The sequence below is a fragment of the Mustela nigripes genome, chromosome 4, assembly GCF_022355385.1.
Source record: "Mustela nigripes isolate SB6536 chromosome 4, MUSNIG.SB6536, whole genome shotgun sequence".
NCBI lineage: Eukaryota > Metazoa > Chordata > Mammalia > Carnivora > Mustelidae > Mustela > Mustela nigripes.
In genome coordinates, this window is record NC_081560.1 from 161,110,755 (window position 1) to 161,131,977 (window position 21,223).

At 44.9% G+C, this 21,223-nt stretch overlaps 1 protein-coding gene across 3 annotated transcripts in view; it reads right to left on the bottom strand.

Moving 5' to 3' along the window:
* Nucleotides 1-21,223, bottom strand: part of PIK3AP1 (phosphoinositide-3-kinase adaptor protein 1) — a 113,242-nt gene that overhangs the window by 68,652 nt on the left and 23,367 nt on the right. The window contains exon 1 of one of the 3 annotated variants that reach the window (XM_059398242.1): nucleotides 1,738-1,762. The exons of the other annotated variants lie outside the window; for them this stretch is intronic. The gene's annotated coding sequence lies outside the window, so the exon portion shown is untranslated. Of the gene's footprint in view, nucleotides 1-1,737; nucleotides 1,763-21,223 lie in introns of those variants that run through there. 3 annotated transcript variants of the gene reach the window in all.

Consider the following 21,223-nt stretch of genomic DNA (forward strand, 5'->3'; position numbering starts at 1 on the left):
TGTGGATCCAGATGAGGGAGATTTTGCTCTCCCTGCGAGAGCATATGGGTTCTGGGGTGAAGTGAGAGGCCTGCAATGGTGGGACTCAGGTTTTGAGTTTCAATACCCACTCCCCCCCTCCCCGCTTCCTGGCAAACATCAAGACTGCTTATTCATTTTAGTCAACACCCATGGGTCTTTCTCCTGCCTTGTTTACCCACCTCAGTTAATGGGTACTGAATTTCCTGTCCAATGAACCCCTTTCACTTAAAAAAAAACTCCCAACACAGTAACAAGTACACCAAAGCCGCAAGTCACCAACTCCCGGCAAAGGCACATAGAGTCATCAGTCCGAATGACAGTAGGAGAGTCAGAGGAATGCCTTACCCGCCACGTATCTTACTGGCATTAAAGTCACGAGGGCGGGGGGAATCATTTAGCAGTGTTAGTGTGTGTTCACTAAAGTGACATCAGTCATTGTCCTTGTCACCTTCCTCACCATCATCATCCCCATGATGCCAAAAAGGTAAGGCAGAGTCCTATGGGCATATCCTCAACTCAGATAGCCCCGTGGTGGCCTCTCTGCCTCCCTGGAAACAAGGAGAAAGGAACAGAAAGGAGGGGCAAGAAGGCGCCCCCTCCTCCTGCAAGCCCGGGCTCGCTGCCTGATGTAGTGGGTGCCGCTGAGTTTCCCAACACTCGCCAGCTCACCTGTCACATCCAACCTGCTTTGCCATCCCGATGTTCTGTGCCAGCTGCAGGTTCCTGAGGCTACCCAGTTTCATCACACATCAGTGGATCCGTAGTGCTAGCTAGAGGGCTCTGGATCGGGACTCCACATACCTCAACGCCAGTCGTTACCACCAACTCACATGGACAAGGAATCCTTCCTCCTTCCTTCACCGGGTAATTGCTCTGGCCCTCCTCCAGGGACCTGAAGTTCAGGACAAGGAAGCTTCTGTGCAGGAGGAGAGGAGACCTCGGGTCTCTCAGATCTCTATCTAACCCTCACCCAGTGCTCTAAGTGAACTATTCAAAGTGTTAGTTTTGTTTTGCTTTAAAGCAAAAGATGAGGGCTCTTCCCTTCCCCTCCCCAACAGTACCCTACCTGCTCTTCAGCTTGCATAAAAATAGCCCCACAGCTGAGGTTGCCATGACAACGAAAGAGACCTTGACAACAGGACTCATGCCCCCCAGACTTGCTTGGCCTCTCCAGCCCTCTTCCAGGATCAACCTTCTGGAAACTTCCCTGAGTAAGTGAGCCAAACTTCTCCACTCCCACCCAAGAAGCCAGGGGTTATTTGGAGTTTTCACACCACTTGGTGCCTCAGAAAGGCTTAATTTGTTCTCACTTCTTCCTCTCAACGGCCTCAGGTACCCATGACCGATGTGACTATCTCCCACTTTGCAGACGGCAAAACGGAGCACACCAGGACGTGAACTGACTTGCCCTCGGTCACCAGCAGCGGGTTTAATGGTAGAGCCACATTTAGAACTCAAGGTTCCCATCCCCTAACCAGTTCCCTGGCTGAAGGAATGGCTGATCTCAAGAAAGAGGACCCCACTGGAGAAATAATTCCTCTAGGTGAGCTGCTTCCTGGCCAAAGACAGAAGTGCCCTCAACCAGTCTCTGACATAAATCTGGGAAGGGTTGCAGAAAGCCACGTTTACCCTGGACCCAGCATGTCTCTGGGGATGCTCCCAGCACAGTTTTCATGGGCCAAGTTTATCAAGATCCTTAAGAAGCACTGTCCATACCTGTGTTCCAAAAGCCACCACTAGGGACAAGGGTCTCCACCAGGACTCTCGGGGCTGCAGGCCTGCGGGCCCCTGTTTCACCGTTCAGGAAACCCCAGTGTTGCTAACCAAGCAGGAGGTACCACAGCCCCTGTGAAGATTTCCTCTTTCTTCATCTCTTTCCGATACTTATAAATGTGCTTCCTCTCTCTATGTAAATTTCGTTCAAATGGCAGGACACAGGCTTGTAATGAGGCCATTAATAACTACTCTTTAAACAGCCTCTTCTGAGTTTCCTGGTTCAGGAATCAATTCTAATCTAAACAGACATTGACGTCTGGATTTACTGGTGTGAGGATAGAAAAGCCGGCTTTGTCTAGGGCTGGCCACAAAAATGCAGTTTATTTTCACCTGGCCAAGAACTGAGACACCAAAGGCAACTCTTTCTTTCTTTCTTTTCTTTTCTTTTTTTTTTTTCTTTTGAGAAGGGGGGTGGAGAGAGCAGGAGGGGGTGAGGAGGCAGAGGGACTCCCTGCTGAGCAGGAAGTAGACTCCAGGCCAGATCCCAGGACCCCAAGATCATGACCTGAGCTGAAGTCAGTCGCTTAACCAACTGAGCCACCCAAACACCCCTTGGTAATAGAAATGAGCTTAGGACATTGTGAAGAAAACTCCTTTTGTTTTTCCTCTCTACCACTCCGCTATCACACAAGAAAGGCTAAGGTGACGTTTACTTTTCCCGCTGTTGCTGACCGTTAGCAGTCTACCCAGCTAGAACAGGAAACTGGACTGGTCAGTTTCACTTTCCGTTCTTAGGAAGCGTAACTTTCCCTCCTCAATCTGAAAGGCAGCATCTGGACGCACAGAAGAGTCAAATCGGGCGGGGGACAGGCTTCTCCTCAGCGACTGCCTTAAAAAATAAAAAACAACAACAACAAAAAAACAAACAAAAAAAAACACGATGGCATTCCAAATTGCTTAAATAATTATGGGCCAAAATAGAAACTCCTTTAACCCAGGGGCTGCTGATTGCCTCCCACCCTAGCAATTAAAACCTGCTCCACTAAAGGCAAGGCTCTACAGCTATTATATCCTATTTTCTAGCAATATAAATGCAGCTGTTGGTGGGGTTCTGGAAGAGTGCAGTCAGCAAAATCACAGGGGCCTAGATTCAAGTCCCACCGCTACCACTGACTGGGTAATCATGACTTTCCTAAGCTTCAATTTCCTCTCCTTTAAAATGAGATTATTTATACCTGCCCGACCTGCTGCACAGGCTCATTGGGATTAAGTGACAAATGCAGAAGCCTTTGGAAAACTGAAAAGTGCCTGACAAAGTTAAGTATTTGTTATTTTTGTTGTTACTCATTTACCGAATGAGAGTTCTGCAAGACAAGTGCCTCTGTAGAAATGGGCAGGAGTGTACCGCTGCATCTGTCCAGAGCCAGACCCAGGAAGTGAGGGTCAGATGGCCCAGGCCCAGGGATGCTCCTGGTAGCCAAGGGGACAGGAAACAACAGAGATCAGGCTACTCCCAGACACCGGGCAGCAAGCGTTGAATCTCCACAACAAAAGAGGTGTCCGAGCGCACCAGATCATCTAGTGAGATGGTTCTCACCATGGTGGCAGCCGAGGGGATTTTCTGTTGCAGTGGAAGCCTGCATCCCCAGGTATGGTCACACACTGTTAGAACAAGCAGCATGGTCAGGAGCCATGGAGCAGAGCAATCAATAAGTCCGAGAGCTTTCTGCCTGCGTCCAGACCCGAGTTCTGCCACTTCCTTCTGTCTGCCTCAGCTGCCCGTTGTGTGAACAGAAATCATCATACCATAGATCTCCCACAATAGTCGTAAGTACATCATGAGTTGATTCATATACAACGCCCAAAGAACATCTGACAGAGAGCAAGCCCTGGAGAGTCCTTAGCAATTAGTATTGTTGATGTGTTGACCAAATTGCTCTTCCACTGTGATTCCTTCGAGGCCAGATTCCCTGACATTCGTCTTTTGATCCCCAGAGCCTAGAACATAGTGAAATCGATGAATGCTTCTTCCATGAATGGATGAATCGATGAATAAGATAAGACTGATCACCTAAGTAATTACCAGGGAGAAACTACAACAGGGAGGACCAACACTGGGCTTTGGGTCATGGGGCTTTTAGGGCAGGATCTGGAGAGAAGCAGGAAATTGTCCGACTCTCCAGTTCACGCTCGCAGGCTGAGCCAAGCTGCCCTGGGAATTCGACATGGTACACACACGGTGTTGGTCCAGGTCTTCTGAAAAGCAAACACTGAGGTGGAATTAAACATGTAAGAATTATATCAGGGAAAGTACCTGGGGCAGAAAATGGGGAGGAAAGCCGGAGAAATCATCCCATGGTCTGAGGCCAGATAAAGAAGAGAGGGAAGGAAGGATGACTGCAAGCAGCCTAGACCACCTAGCTGTCTAAGCAAGTTCCACAAGCCTCTCTCAAGGAGATCTCAAGCTGCAGGTGGCCCCTGGAGGAGTCCCACATCTCCCGGGAGCCAGCCTGCTGCAGTAGCCCCACCAAGCTCAGCCGCTAGCTGGGAGCAGGAGTGTTGCCAGAACCTTGGGCAAATGCTGGTTTGGGTTCAGATTGTAGCCCTGGGGTGCGTGGTCAATTCCACTCAGCTGGAGGTCTGCCAGGCCCATTTTCAGGGCAGCCACCCATAGGGTAGTCCTTAAGAGAGCTGGACTCCGGATCCAGAACATCTAGGTTGAATCTCAGCTCTTACCAGCTGGTTACATTAGGCAAATTGTGCAACCTTTCAAAGCTTCATTTTCCTTACTTGCCCCATGGAAATTACAATCCCAGCCTCTCAGGATTGTTACTGTTGTGCACTGTGCCTGACGCACAGTGAGTGCTTCCTAAGAGGCAGCTGTCATTTCTCTACATTTACTAGTAATCATGAAGCCCTTCTATTAGCAATCAGGACATGAAAATAGCCCCATGGTTGCGTACTTGCATTTGAGTCTTGTGAGTCTACTACAGGGCTAAGGGACAGAAGCCTAGAGCCATAGTTAGGCAGTATCACAATTTAAACAACCAAACCAGTCTGTCTACAAATGAAAGGTCCCAGGGACTTCCCTATCTGGCTGTTTCCTGGAGGGGAGGCCAAGGGGAGGTGGTGGTGGGCCAGAATCCACCCTGAGCCACATGCACATCCTCTTTTGTTCCATTTGCCATGGTTTGTCTACAGTGTTGTCAGCCTGTCCCCAGCTAGCTGTCTGCCTCTTAAAGACAGGGCTGTGTTCAGCACACCTCCCTGCTGAACAGGACCAACCCTGAGATCGGAGAGACAGGACTCTGCAGCCCTACGTCCATTCCGAGCACCAGCTGGGGGACTCTTTGCTTGCCTTTGTTTCTGGGACAAATTAATTTTTTACTTAAAGCCTTGGCCAGCTTTCTGCTAGTGGTCATTGCCTGGCTACTACTGGCTTCTGGCCCCTACACCTGCCTACTTCTTGGGGCTGGCTATGACCTGGAGCACTTATGCTGCAAAAGCTCAGTTCAGCTACCCTGGGCCTCAACAGCATTCCTGCTCTCAGGCCTTGGTGCCCCCAGACAAGCAGGAAAACACTCTTAGGACTTCCACCACCGCCTCAGAGGACTTTTTGCCAACCTGCCATTTCCCAGAAGGAGACCGAAAACACACACTAGGATTTTTTTTTCCTTCGGGTGTAAGGGTTGTCTATAAAGGAATGACCTTCAGTTTTTCTAACCGAAAAGAGTCAAAATTAAACTAAAAAATATTGATTTTGTTTAATAATTAACAGCTTGACAGAGCTGATCAAACTGTATCTAAGTTTCCATTTTACTGGGACTTTTTCAGGAAACGTTAACTTTCTGTGTTGGAGCTGGAATCCAACACAAGCCGCCTTGTTAAGTCAGAGGTTGGAAGGCCAAGGGCACAAAATAAAGGAACTCGTTGAACCTTCCCAATCAAGCTGAAGTGGGCCTTTCCAACTGAGGCAAGGGAGGGTCACTCCAGGAAGTGAAAGGAAAGAAAGCTTCCCGGCAGTAAACAGGCCAGCCTCGTGCTTACATGGCCTCCAATGGGAGCACCGAGCCCAGCTCTGAAGGCGGCTTCTTTCTCCCCTCCGGGTCCCTAGCTGGAGCTGGGGAAGCACGAGGGCCAACCTGACACCAGACATAGCTGATGTCCAGGACAAAGAATTCCTGCCACCAGGGAGAAATGTTGGCTGGGCCGTCTTCCCCCGCCACTACACGTAAACATATTTACAGGCTTAGTAATTATCTTCTCCACAACATCTCTGCCTCTTGCATTGCATTGATTGCCTTTGCATTGATCCCTCTTACCAACTGAAAAATCAATCAGATTTGGTTTCCTCGCAAATCGAAATGCTTGAAAACTGATACGTTGAAGCAAAACCTGGGCATTCTCACACTTCGACCCTCTCAGGTCAATGATCCATTAACCACCTGTCCCTGGTGAGTCACATTCCTACTCCCAGTTGTCCGCCTTTGTGTTAAGACAGTGTGGATGACACAATGTGATTTCAGGGGCCCTGTCCAGCCCTGACACTCTGGGTGACATCCCACCTGCCACGTGATCCTCTGACCTTCTGGAAACACCCTTCCCCAACAAGCCCAGTCTGGGTAAGTACGTACGAGATACATAGCAGGAGGGCACGCTTCCTGCCTCAGAATCACAGGCATGAGAGCAAAATACAGTTTGCACCGTGATTTTATATTTAACTACAGGAAACACTAGAAACCTAATCAACATTGGGATCAGAATAATAATAAAAAAAAAATCTACCCAAGTGATTCACACTTCTCGGAGGAGAAGGCAGGAGTGTTTGCAAATCTCCTCGTTTGCAAATGAGGACATTTGTGAACCAGGGTCATAAAATCAAATGGAGAAATTGTGGCGCTTTTAAAGCACAGTCAACATTCTATTACAACATTATATTTTAAAATAACAAAACTGTTATTTTTATAATACAAACGAGGAAAGGTGGACGTCAAAAGGGGTTCCAACAAAGAGAAAAATATTTCCCCATAATCCTTGCAGCCCTGTGTCCACCACTCCCGCCATGCCCCTCAGCCCCTGGGCCCCTCCCTCCAGAAGCTCTCAGGGCACCAGATCCTGCTCTTTTTCACTTTTCCTCTCCACACACTGTAGGCCCTCTGTATGTTGTGTTTTGCAAATCCAATAGTCACAATATAGCTTATTTCCCCTTTGGTCAGGGTTCAACAATCTTCCAAACCTGGGGGTGGCAGACACAGGCCCCATGAGGGGCAGAGAAGAATGTTCGCTCATCTGAACTGGGCAAGGAGCACCTGGAAGGTTCTCATGCACAAAAACCTCCCCCACCTCCACATGCTACTAATAAAAACTTCATCTGCGTTATCACACTGGGGATAATGCAAATGTCCTGAGGAAAGGTTCAGCTTCAAGGTCACTCACACCTTAGTGAGAATTATTTTTGAATCTTAGATCATGACGTCTGAAACACACTAAAGAATCGTTTAGAGCAAAATTCTAATCAGTAAAAGATTTTTTAAAAATCATAGTGAACCTGTACTTGAATACTTACAGTGGCAAAGGGGCATTCTTGTCTACTTTACTAATGGGAATTTCAAATTATCTGGGAAAGCTCATCCTTGTCTTCAGCCCAACCCCTGCACAGTTTTAATATTAAGATGGTCGGCTGCAAGTAAAGGAAATCTCAACTCAAAAGCCTTCAGCAGATAAGGACCTTGATCTCTCAGAGCAGGAAGTCTTGCAGTCAGGGCACATTTGAGGGCTGGCTGTCACAAGAGTTCATTGACACCATCAAGGCCCCAGGTTCTTCCCATTTCTCTATCCTATCATCCTGCCACATAAGCCTCATTCTCAAGTTGGAAGCACAACAGGTGCAGTGTCTGCAAGTTCACTCCAGCCACAACAAGGCCCAGAGGAAAAAGAAAGATTCCCCCAAGCATGGAATATAAACTCTTCCCTTCCCTCTGACCGCTCCAACGCTATCACCTGTCACCGGGGGAATGCCATCCACTCACCAGCTCCGCTAATCATCCAGGGCGGAAGGATGTTGGAAATTCCACCATAATGTCCATCCCTCCTGCCTGCCAGCAACTTCCACCTCGAACAAACTTCTCCGTCACCTGGCAACTCAGAACACAGCTACCTCACTTGGTCTTTACTCTGTGAATGCACACATCCGGGTCCTAATCTCCTCTTCTTGTGAAGACAGCAGTCATCTTGGATTAGAGCTCATCCTACTGCCCTTACTTTAACATTAAATACTTCCTAAAAAGACCCTATCTCCAAAGGAATCATATTCTGAGCTACTAGGAGGCAGGATTTCAACAAATGAATTTGTAGGGGGGAGAAATAACTGAACCCCTAATAAACTTGATGTCTGTATTTGCCTCAAGGTTAGAGAAAAACTGGACAGGAAATCTAAAACCAGAGGCTCTGAAAATCTACTAGCCACTCCTCTGATGACGATCATTAGAGAAGAACCATTAATTCGGTTATCTTCTCATTTTGGAGAGAGGATTCTGACAAGGTTTGAGAGAATGCTGAAGAGAAAGACTGTTCTGGAAACCGGAGCATTTCTAGTTGAGCAAAAAGAGGATCTCTACAAGGGTGTTTCCCCAGTCAGAATGGGTGACTTTGGATATGAAGGGGACTGCTGAGTAGAGTCACAGTAGAGCAGGAAAAAGGAAAAAGAGCCAGAAGTTTCTCAAAAGGCAAATTCAGTTATTTCCCAATTTTACTTAGAATCTGCACAGCAGCAACCGCAATCAGTACACTGAAAATTATCCTGAATGCCTATAGCCCAGATCAACTATACCAGTCTTCATTATTTGGGTCTGAAATTAGCCAGGTGGGCAGTGATAACTCGGCATTTTGCCCAGAGACCTGAAGATCCTGTTGTTACAGGTGGGATGAATGGAAAGCAACTGGTATGCTTTCTCAAGTGTATCCTCTTTAAAAAATATACACACATAATTATAGATCATAAATAAATAAATGGAGGGGGATACTCTTAGAGCAACTACACATAGATAGTAAAGAGTTAAGTAGGTAGGCTGAAGAGTAAGACTCAAAAAACAAATGCTAGTTTGTAATCAGGTTGGTTACTCACAGATCCATGACTGTTCCTTCTTAGATTAAATTGCTTAACTGAAGAGGCAAAAAAGCCTGCTTTCCAGGTAGATTTACAATTCTAATGCCTGAAAGCTTTAGGGTAACATGATGTGATTAACCTTTCCACTATTTTTCCCCCTTCTTGCTGCTATGTACACATACTCAAACACTGGAAATTGAGGCTAGAAGGTCTACAAAGGTCACTCAGCCCAGCTCTTGTATCTGGTGTTCGAATCACCTTTCCCACAACCAAAAACCTACTTAAGACCAATGAAACAGGCACATTGGAGCTTAACATTGCAAGAGCTGCCTTCTCTCCCAGGAAGAGCTCCTCTAGGAAGAAACTGTCAAGGGAGAAGGGAAGCACCATTTTTTGTTCCATGTTCCAGTGTTGTCTTGCTTTAGTCACTATTATGAGATTAGTCTGTGACAAAATGATACCTGGGTGGGGAAAGAGCTGTGTAATCCCATCTTTCCCTCCCCCTCCCCTCATTAATGGATGCTTTTTAGCCACTTCACCAACTGACACCAAGCCTCACCTCAGGTCTCCAATCAAAACCTTAGCAGGATTTTACATAAACTGAAATTTACATTCAATCATCACCATAGCAACCATCACACAGCATTAGATACAACTTTTCCCTCTCTAATATAATCTTTTTTTTTTCCAAGAGCTGCTTTTCTCTTCAGTTGCAAATCCGAGCTATTCAGAAAATAAACATTAAAAATCTATCTTGAAAAAGTACGTTTAAACAGACTGCAACAAGGTTCTAAGAACAGGCATTTGAAATGGTTTCTAGACACTAAGCACCATATGCTTTCTACCTCAACTGATGGTTGTACATTGAAGTCTCAGGGATGCAGCCCTAAGCTGAGAATTGTTAAAATCAAAACAAGGCTTCACTCATGTGACAATCATTCCTTGAAAGATGTCCCAAGAACCATGAGCTTTGGCAGAAAATTCTGCTACTTTCCAAAGAGACATGTGTATCATGTATAAATAAAATGTTGTTTGGCTTGACTATTCAATGTGCAATTGGAAAATTTGAGATTTTTAGGATTCACATGTTGACTAGAGGAGATACTCAATTGGGAACGTGGTTCAAGGCCATGTGGGAGAATGCAAAGGTACTGGAGAGTAAGCTAGAGATAATAAGATAATCCCCACCCAAGAGGCCTATTTTTTTTCTTATTCTAGAGTACAGTACCACAAAAGCCCTGAATATTTGTAGATGTCAGAAATATATTTCAGATTTAGAAAAAGGTAAGAAAAGAGACCTTTCTAAAATTTTACTAAGACAAAAAAAAAAAAGTTTACTTATGACACTAGCTCCACTAACAAATTAGTAAGTATCCTTCCCATCAGTGCTATCCATCTTACTCTTTTACTACTTAGAGTCCCAGACGGTGGGCAACTCAGATGGACTGGCAGTCGAGACAGTAAAATTAAGTCCTTTTCCATGAGCCAAATAATTTGATCTTATTTCTTTAAAGCCAAACCATAAGTATGATTCTCCAATCATTCATTGACTCATTCATCAAATATTTATTGAGCATGAGATGTCAACATATGCTGAGAACTCCATCTCATAAAGATGAGTGAGACTTTGTCCAGGACCTCAAGATCTTCAGTTTTCTAACTCCATTGTATGGCAGTCACTTTAAGCCAGCATGTCATGGAAATCTTAACACATTTTCTCAAAATGAACATTCAAGTTTGTATCTATATATGGAAGGTGATGCCCATCTCATGACTGTGCCACTCATTTTAATGACCCCAGCCTGGATACCAGAAACTAGGCTGATGGTTAATCGTTGTTTGGGTTTTTTTTGTTTTGTTTTGTCGTCGTTGTTGTTGTTGTTGTTGTTTTAGGTACTAAGACATAGTAGAACTCACCAGAGGACATTCATTTTAAGATTTCTGAAAATTCTGTGTCTTTTCTTGAATCTAAAAATGAGGCAACTTTGATACTTAGGAGATCTGGCTGAATTCTACCCGAAATGATAAAGAAGCCTCCCCCAAATGAACAGTCAGATGAGAGAGGCAAAGAAAGGCCAGTCTTTCTCATGTAATACTAATGACATAGCTAGTTAGGCAACCTGAGCAAGAGAGAAATAGGGATTTAACTTTCTTTTTTTTAAAGATTTTATTTATTTATTTTAAAGATTTTATTTACTTATTTGACACACAGAGAGAGATCACAAGCAGGCAGAGAAGCAGGCAGAGGCAGAGGGGGAAGCAGGATCCCCGCTGAACAGGGAGCCTGATGCAGGGCTCGTTCCCAGGACCCTGAGATCATGACCTGAGCTGAACGCAGAGGCTTAACCCACTGAGCCACCCAGGTACCCCAGGAGTTAACTTTCAAATAGATGCTAAAATATTTTATATGCCTAGAAGTAAAAAATATTACATATTAAGATAAGATGTGTAGGAAAAGTGCTAGAACAGAAATGGGATGCTGGTTTCATCTCAAATTTCAACTCCAGGGGAATGGGGATGGATGCCTAGAACCCTGAGTAAGGCCAATGCTGAGTCTGATCCCAGCTCAGTGAGAAAAATTACCTTGATCCTTTAAGAAAATCTGATCTGGGATCAGGCACTCTGCACAGTATATACGAAGACCATGGGAGGAGGAGTTTAGGCTGTGCTGAGGGAGGAGTGAGGAGATACATGCTACTGAACTACCTGGAAAACTATAAAGAAATAATAATAACTTAAAAATTCCAATGCATTCGGGGCACCTGGGTGGCTTAGTGAGTTAAAGCCTCTGCCTTCAGCTCAGGTCATGTTCCCAGGTTCCTGGGATCGAGCCCCACATCAGCCTCTCTGCTCAAAAGGGAGCCTGCTTCCTCCTCTCTCTCTTTGCCTGCCTCTCCATCTACTTGTGATCTCTATCTGTCAAATAAATAAATAAAATTTTTAAAAAAAAATCCCAATGCATTCAAAGACCAATGAACCTGTGTCCTCAATCTTTTGAAAAACTTCGAGGCACAACTGGCATAATTTAAGACAGAATGGGTACGTTCCAGATGCCTGGCCAAGAGCCAACCAGATACACTCCATATTAGAAAAGAATGTGCCGAGGAACACAAAAAAAGGAAAACCTAAATATGATTACAGAAATCAGAGATCAGAGCATTTGAGGTGACACCCTCTGACAGACCCACCATGTTGCCAAGTAACAAGACAAGCCGCGAATAAGGTAAAAATCCTTTGGTGAATGCTGAGGAACCCAGCTGATACATGCATTGCAACTGACACCGGAGTTCTTGGCTTTTCATTTGTTTTTGCTTTTTTGAAAGATCAGTAGGAAGATCACAACCTCCTCAACACAACCTCCTGGTAATGACGTAGATGTGTGGCTTCTGTGGTCAGAGGAAGCAAAGAATGTCATTTTGAGTATCTTAAGCTGCAGACTTACTGCTTTTGAAAAGTATAAATAAATATATCCACAAAAGCCACAAATTCAGCTTCTGAGCTATTTACGTCTTGATTTTTTTCAGAGTTTCTTAGATGACCGACATTGAATCTAAAATGATCCCCGTGTGGTTATCGAGTGGTCATTCCATGGTCATCAAACTTGAGATACACAAACCTATCACTGGTGTGAATTAAGCAACAAAAGGATATTCCCAGTCTCCCCCATTCTGTTCAGGTCCCTGCACCAAGGAGAAGCAGAAGCTGCCAGGTTGTGGTGCAGCAAGAAAGGAGATGGCCATCGTCACCTGCACACATTCCCTGAGGCATCTTCCTAAATTAGACTGACGGCAAATGATAGGCCACACTGATGGGCCCCTTGCCATGGAAATAACTTCATCGCCCCCCTGCCCCAATCACAGATGAAATTTTCACACCTGACATGTGTTCTAGGGATGAAAAGTTTTTCAAGCATTCACTGTGCACCAGGCTCTGAGCAAGATACAGGAGACAGCCCACCTGGACACATTTTGTTTTGCAGCTTGCTTTCTAGCTTAGCTTGTGAATACAACCATCATCTACTTGGTCTGCCTGTTCCCATCCTCAAGGCCTCACAGTCTTTGGATCATGTTCATCTAAACATAATAATAACTCCAGGGCAAAGAAAAAAGGTCAGCAATAAGAGAATACCTAATATGTTCACCAGGCAAAAGGACAGAAAACAAACAAAACTAAGCTCTTAAAAACTGGCTCTCCAAATTTCGATGTCTGAAGTAGGCCATGTAGAATCACTCAAGACATGTCAACAAAGAGTTAATAAACGCGTGAAATTCATTTCCTCTAGAAAAGAAGGTTAAAAAAAAGCTGTTTAATACATTGGGGTGTACAAAGGTTTTTTTCCAAAGGACAAAAAGCTTCTGCCATGAACAGCAACAAAAATTGAAGGAATACGCCAAAGGAACCGCCAATCAGCTGGGGCAAGATAGTAGAGGGCTTTTAACTGTCATATTAAGGAGTCGGGACTTTATTTTATCATCAAAGGCTCCCCCATTTGGGAACTATTGAAATTTCATCAAGATCAAAAGCTTTTGCATAGCAAAGGAAACAGTTAACAAAACCAAAAGACAACGGACAGAATGGGAGAAGATATTTGTAAACCACATATCAGATAAAGTGTTAGTATCCAAAATCTATAAAGAACTTATCAAACTTAACAGCCAAAGAACAAATAATCCAATCAAGAAATGGGCAGAGGACATGAACAGACATTTCTGCAAAGAAGACATCCAGATGGCCAACAGACACATGAAAAAGTGCTCCACATCACTCGGCATCAGGGTAATACACATCAAAACCACAATGAGATATCACCTCAACCCAGTCAGAATGGTTAAAATTAACAAGTCAGGAAATGACAGATGCTGGCAAGGATGCAGAGAAAAGGAATCCTCCTACACTGTTGGTGGGAATGCAAGCTGGTGCAACCACTCTGGAAAACAGCATGGAGGTTCCTCAAAAAGTTGAAAATAGAGCAAGCCTACGACCCAGCAATTGCACTACTGGGTATTTACCCTAAAGATACAAATGTAGTGATCCGAAGGGGCACGTGCACCCAATTGTTTATAGCAGCAATGTCCACAATAGCCAAACTATGGAAAGAACCTAGATGTCCATCAATAGATGAATGGATAAAGAAGAGGTGATACACACACACACACACACACACACTGGACTACTATGCAGCCATCAAAAGAAATGAAATCTTACCATTTGCGACGACGTGGATGGAACTAGAGGCTATTATGCTTAGCGATGGGGGGAAAGTGAGGGGGCTATGCACATTGGGGAGGGTATGTGCTATGGTGAGTGCTGTGAAGTGTGTAAACCTGGCGATTCACAGACCTTACCCCTGGGGCTAATAATACTTAATATGTTAATCTAAAAAAAAAAACGAATCCCCCATTTGGGTTTTTAGGAAGACCATTTTGGCATTTTGGTGGAGAGGCATGAGATGGAAACAAGAAGCCCAATTAATCTATGAACTAAGATAAAAGACTATCTGCAAAATAAAATGTACACAATAATCTACCTTATAAAAAATATTACCATGTGTATATATGTTGTAAATTCACAGAAAAGGATCATTTGATTGAAAAATCAAGCTGGAGAAAAGTATGTATATAATGGTTCTATCTATAATGAAAAAAGGCCCATGTGGGTTTGATAAGTTTATAAAAAGGTTCTAAAAAAGATATACACCAAGCTGCTATGGCAGTTACCTCTACAGAAGCAAATGAAGATTTGGGGAAGTAGACAGAAATTTTTGCTTTTTCCTCTGTAGACTTCTGATTGTTAGAAACATGCTTTATAACAAACATGTATGATCTTTATCATTTTTAAGAGATTTCTAAAACTTAAAAAATAAATTGGGTAATGGGCATTAAGGGGGGCACACGAGATGGGCTGAGCACCAGGTATTATACGCAACTAATAAATTACTGAACACTACATCTGAAATGAAATATGTACTAGTTGGCTAGTGGAATTTAAATAATTTTTAAAAAAAGAAATATTTTTTAAAAATTTAAAATAGGGGTGCCTGGGTGGCTCGGTGGGTTAAAGCCTCTGCCTTTGGCTCAGGTCATGATCCCAGGGTTCTGGGATCGAGTCCCGTATCGGGCTCTGTGCTTGGCAGGAAGCCTGCTTCCCTTCCTCTCTCTCTCTGCCTGCCTCTCTGCCTACTTGTGATCTCGGTCTGTCAAGTAAATAAATAATATCTTTAACAAAAGTAACAAAAAAAATGGGGGCACCTGGGTGGCTCAGTGGGTTAAGCCTCTGCCTTTGGCTCGGGTCATGATCCCAGGGTCCTGGGATGGAGCCCCGCATTGAGCTCTCTGCTCGGCAGGGAGCCTGCTTCCTCTCTCGCTCTCTGCCTACTTGTGATCTCTCTCTCTCTGTCAAACAAATAAATAAAATCTTTTTAAAAAATAATTTTTAAAAAATGACCATAAAATAAAAGATACAGTTTCTGTGACAACAAATGATCAGGACTTAAAAGTAAAGCAGTGGCCATGAGAATAGAAAGTGCGGGAACAAATAGACGCTGACCCAGAGACGAGGTGAGCCCGGCTGAGGCAGGCTGGGGGACGGGGGCAGAGGGAGCCATGTGTTTCCAGTCATCCTCTCAGACACATTTTCTGAGAGTCCCCTGAGGTGCACATTTCCACCCATTTTACAGGTAACGAAGCGGAGCCTCTGAGAGCTCAGAGAGACTAGAACTCCCACCCACCTGGCGCCAACACTGATTTCCCTCTTAACCACCTTTCCTGCATACAAGTCTTCCTCCGATGCAGCAGGAAGGCATTAGGAAGCTAGCTCGGACAACAGAGGCTGGGTCGTGAGGAGACTGGCAGGCTAAATTGTGCGCTCAGTCCTGTTAAACAGTAAGTCCCAGGGGCACCTGTGTGGCTCAGTCATGAGAGCATCTGACTCTTGATCTCAAGAGTTGGGAGTTCAAGCCCCATATTGGGTGTGGCGCCTACTTAAAAAAAAAGGTGGGGGAGAATAAATAGTAAATCCCAGATGCCCAAAGTGACCTTTAACAGATGAATTCCCACTGGCTGGCTTGGCTCAGGAGAATTCTTGGCAATAGGACTTGTGTTTTTCTCAGATTCTGTAATGCCTTTCCAGCATCTGTTGGAGCACAAGCCCTCCCCAAATTCACCGTGCACTCAATAACTCTGTATTGATGGGAGGGCAGCAGGATAACCTGAAGCAAATGGTGAAACTCCATTTGAGTCCTTATTTAGATCATGAGTGCTCTGAAAGCATTTTTCCCCCTCAACAATTCAGCATGTAGGTAGTCAATGCATATTTGTGACAACTAATAATTGTGACCCCACTGAGAGAGTAATTTAATCGTCGTAACACTCCTTCAGCTAAAAAGAGACTGTTAAGATCTGTGCTCCAACACTTCAACCAAACAGCCAACCAAGCAAAGAGTACTTACTGAGATCCCTGTGTGCCCACATGGTGCTAGGCACAATGGAGAATCATATGGAATGAGAGTCATGGGATCTACTCCTAAGGAATTTACTGGTGGCAGAAGCAAGCTGAAATTCAAGAAGCGATTAGATAAATGAGCATGACTTCTGGATGTCCTGGCAAATGAGTCCCACAGGAATCCAGAGAAAAAGGAAAACAAGGATACTAGAATCTAAGGAAAAGCGACTTGGGCCATGGGGTAAAGAAGAGAGAAAAAAAAAAGACAGGGCTTCCCCGTACCCCACACCCCCTTCTAGGAACAAAATGGCACTCTACAGTATCCATTAAGAGCACCCACAGCTTTCAAGTTATTCACTCCCCAGCACGACGTGGCTGCTGGCCAGGACTATTTCAAACCCTGACCACGTCTCTGTACGTCTGTGTGCCAGGAAGCTATTGCACATTTAGGAACAACCCCACCCCACCCCAACACCCCTTAGCGTTTCCACTCTTTGTTCAAGAGGCAAGAAGGCACCTCTCGGTCTTTGCTCATTCCAGCCAGCCACCATCCCCACCCACAGCAGAGATGAGGCCTTTTATAAACAGACCACCTGAGATCTCTAGGGGGCGTAACCACTCATAGTAAAGGCGGGTTGGTGATAAGAGTCACAGAACGAAGACAAGATGTCAGAGGAAACTAGCGCTTGACTCCATCTCAGTACAACACTCATAAGAGCCTATGGAAGGAAATGCACGGATATTTCATCCGCACATCACGTTGCAATAGGGGTCCCATTTCTCCTTTAAGTAGAATCTATTTACATTTGGCTCTACACAAAACCGACTCTGGGGAAAAGCCTGCCTCAGCAACTAGGGTAGGCCCTCAATGAAGGAATAAGCGAACAAAAAGGAGAAACAAATCTATAATAAATACAGAAAGCAAACTGATGGTGGCCAGAGGGCAGGGGTTGGGGGGGGATGGAGAAAATGGGTGAAGGGGAGTGCCTTCCAGTTATGGGAGGAAGAAGTCACAGGGAGGAAGGGCACAGCATTGGGAATAGAGTCAATGGTACCGTAATAACATTGTATGGTGACAGATGACAGCTACATTTGTGGTGAGCACGGATGACAGACAGACTTGTCCAATTACTAGGCCCTACACCTGAAACTAATGCTACATGGTGTGTCAACTGTGCTTTAATTAAAAACAAACAAACACCTAGGGTCGGTCCTTTAGTGGGGCGGAACCATCTCTCCAAATGTCATTTTGGTCATATTGCTGCCCCAAGAGCAAAAAGCTGAGACAAAAGGCACAAGGCTCTTTATATTGACATTGAAATGCCTTAGCCCCGCTGATTCAAGTTGATCTTTATAATCCTTTTCCTCCACTGTCCCTCCCCAACCACTTCTTAGCCCAAATTCAAACACATCCTATGCTTATACCCCTCTGCCTTGTGCATAGAGTTCCCTCATCCTAGGATTTAGTCCGTCCTGTTCTCACGAATTCCTCCTCAGAACCAACAGTCTATTTCAGTGCCATGTCTTCCATAAAGTTGTCAACTAATCACCTGCTGAAAGTGCTTCCTTACTTTCGAATGTCCGCATGCAGACATCTTTCATTCCTGTGTCCTGAATTCACACACTAAGCTACTTGCCTCTGGATATGCCTGCTTTCCACCCTCCAGAATGTCCCTTCTTCTCTATTCCCACTGCCTCTGTTCAGCTCAGGCCCACATCCCCTCTCCCCTGGAAGCTGCCCTCTTTTCCTGCCCAGTCTCTAGCCTCCAGCCCTGCCCACAGAGCTGCCAGACTGAACTTACTAGAAGATGAATCCCAATCATTCCAGACACCAACATTCAGACCATCAATGTCTCCCCATGGTCTTCAAAGCAAAGTTTCAGCTGTTTAGAGAAATATGAGCATTTTCAGCATCTGATCTCCCCTCCAGCCCTTCCCCGGAAAGCTCTAGACCAGTGGTTGTCAAACTTTAGTACCCACCAGAATCATTAGCATTCATACATATTCCCAGTCCATTCCACCCAGATATTCTGGCTCATTGGGTCACAGGGAGGGCCCAGGTACATGAATATAAACAAATAATGTAGGGTTCAAATATATGGGGAACATGAGTATTTATAAAAACATGAGGTTCAAAACATTTGGTTCTGCATCAAAACCAAAAACATATGGTTCTGACACAGGTATTCGGAGAACCACACTTTGAGAGCTCCTGAAGGAGACACGGTGCACGTGGGGCTGGAAACAAATCGTTTTTGAGAAGCCACCGACCTGGAAAAGGCTAGAAGTTGGGGAGCAAACCTGAAGTCCCATGTGCCACAGGGAAAATAGCAGCGTCTCTGTGTCTCATGAGCAGAAAGAGATGACAAAAGTCTCTCTTATGAGTGAAGGTTAGAGGAGATGATCCCTGGAAAATGGTCAGCACAGCACTTAGCACAACTGGCAGATGCTGGAGGAAAACAGTAAAAAGCAGCAGGGTCCGGTGTGTCACTGACACTGCCTCTGGTCTGGAAGGGACTTCAGGGAATACTTCAGCATCTTTGGCAGATTTTATCCAACTGTAGCCTGAAGGCTTCCCGGGACAGGGCCTCTGGGTACTACCTCCTCCATCAGCCCACTCCGCCCTTACACCCGCCCAGGCGTTAACCTTCTTCCTTCAGTCTAGCAGAATTCTGCTTGTCAGTCACTGCCATCCATGAATCCTTATCTGCCTCTGGAACATCACCAAACACCTTCCTCCTTTCCACATAACTGTCTTTCAGACATTTGAAGGTCGCCATCTTGGCCTGGCGTTTTCTTCTTGGGGGGAGACGATAAACTGCAGTGGCTAGAACTCTGAGTTCAGTGCTAGAGGCCTGGGCTTTTGTCCCTAACTGGCTGGGTATCCCTGGGCAAGTCATTTGACAGTGCTGAGCCTCAGTCTCACTGTCGCCCCCAATATTGTCATTCTGGGACGACACATCCCTGCTTACTCCTACCCCTCAGGCACCAGCATGATCCCAGCTGCCTCAGGGCAGTTTTTTAAATGCTGCTCCGCAAGAATACAACAGTGGGGACGCCTGGGTGGCTCAGTTGGTTGGACGACTGCCTTCAGCTGAGTTCATGATCCTGGAGTCCTGGGATAGAGTCCCACATCGGGCTCCCAGCTCCATGGGGAGTCTGCTTCTCTCTCTGACCTTCTCCTCGCTCATGCTCTCTCTCACTGTCTCTCTCTCAAATAAATAAATAAAATCTTTAAAAAAAAAAAAGAATACGACAGTGGTCTGAATGGAAGCTGCCAAGCTTTTAGAAACTCCACCATCCAGACTATCAGTATGGACCATTCACAGTCCTCCAATCCCCTGGCCACAGTTAACTGGCCTAGAGTTAGGCACCCAGCCCAAATTCAACAAATTAGACGCTACTGTGGGGATTTTTAAATTTTGGACCAGAGAGAATAAGGAGCAGTTCCTCTTCAGAGTTGGGACTGGAAAGAGTAAGGTAGGACAGCTCCTAGGGGATAGAATTCTCCTTGGAGAGGACTCAGAAAATAATCTCCTAGGGGCCCACCTAGGGGGTGAACCCGCTTAAGATCCTCTTTCTCCCTCTGCCCCTCCCCCCACCCCTGTGCACGCACCCATGCTCTCGCTCACGTGCGCTCTCTCTAAGAGAAAAAAAGAAAGAGAAAATGACACCAATATGCAGAGAGACACAGGAAGGAGAGGTGAAGAGGTAATGCAGAGTTCAAGTCCTTAGTTCTAGATTATTTCTCAGGACCAACTGCACTCCTGACCTTCCTCTTTGTTAATTTCCCTTTTGTCCAACTTGGGGTTCTCTCCTTACAAACAAGTCTAGAGTAATACCCACACCTTTCTAAGTCGGCCTTAAACGAAGAGAGCTGGCTTATCTGTTCTTTCTGTATACCAGTCCCCCCCCAACCTAACTCTCCACACACCCACCTTCTGCCAACAGCTACTCCAGATGGGTAACACAGAATCCGTGTACAATACAAGAAGGGCTGCCGCTTCGTCCAGTCTGACCACTATCCAGAAGGGCAGTTCAAGACTGCATCTTAAAGCAGTCGTGACACCTTGCAGATTCACAAAGAGCAACAAACCATCTCAAACCCCCAGCTCTTTTTCCTGGAAACCAGTAAGCCAGGACTTTCTCTCTCTGCCATGCTACAATGGAATAATCCAGTTTGTTTTCTAGTAGGGGTGGAAATGGGGGGAGAGATGAGGTTTGGGACCTAATTGCAAATAAACTGTTAGACATCATGCATTGGCTTGGGGCCAGTGTTCACACCAACCAAGACTGTTGTGACTCAAGATTCTGTCATCAATAGCAAAGGTTCCCAACTAGTCTAGCAATGGAATGGGTTACAAATGTGCCAGAATATTCATTCCCTCAGTTATTTGCTTGGTGGAACAAAGCTTGTTAGAGGCTTCTAACTGACAGCCTTATCATCTTCCCAGTATTCCTATCTCAAGTCTCCATAGCTATGGTAACATAGAAAATTCAATTTTTCATAACATAAAAGTATTTACTAACAAAATGATCATTTACAAAATTGGTCTCCACTTAAACATCTCTGCTTGCTTAATCATGGTGTATATTCTCATCCATTAAGTCATGTTTTTATTGCTTGTTCTCATTCAGATTTAGGATTTCTCTATTACAAACCATGAATGCAATGTGATTTGCTTGTATCAGGTTATTCAAGATTTTGCAAAAGATGCAGAAATTTATGAGGTTGATGAAAGTAATGTTGGAAAACTGAATCACATGTAAAGCTACTGCCCATGGGTAAGGGTACCAACTGACAGGAAAAGTCCACAGGAATGCTGCCTAATAATCAAAAGTGAATTATAAGAATACATAATGACTGAGAGGAAACTTTGAAAATGGTAAAAGTCAATCATATTTCAATACAACTGTTTTTATTTTTTTTAAGATTTTATT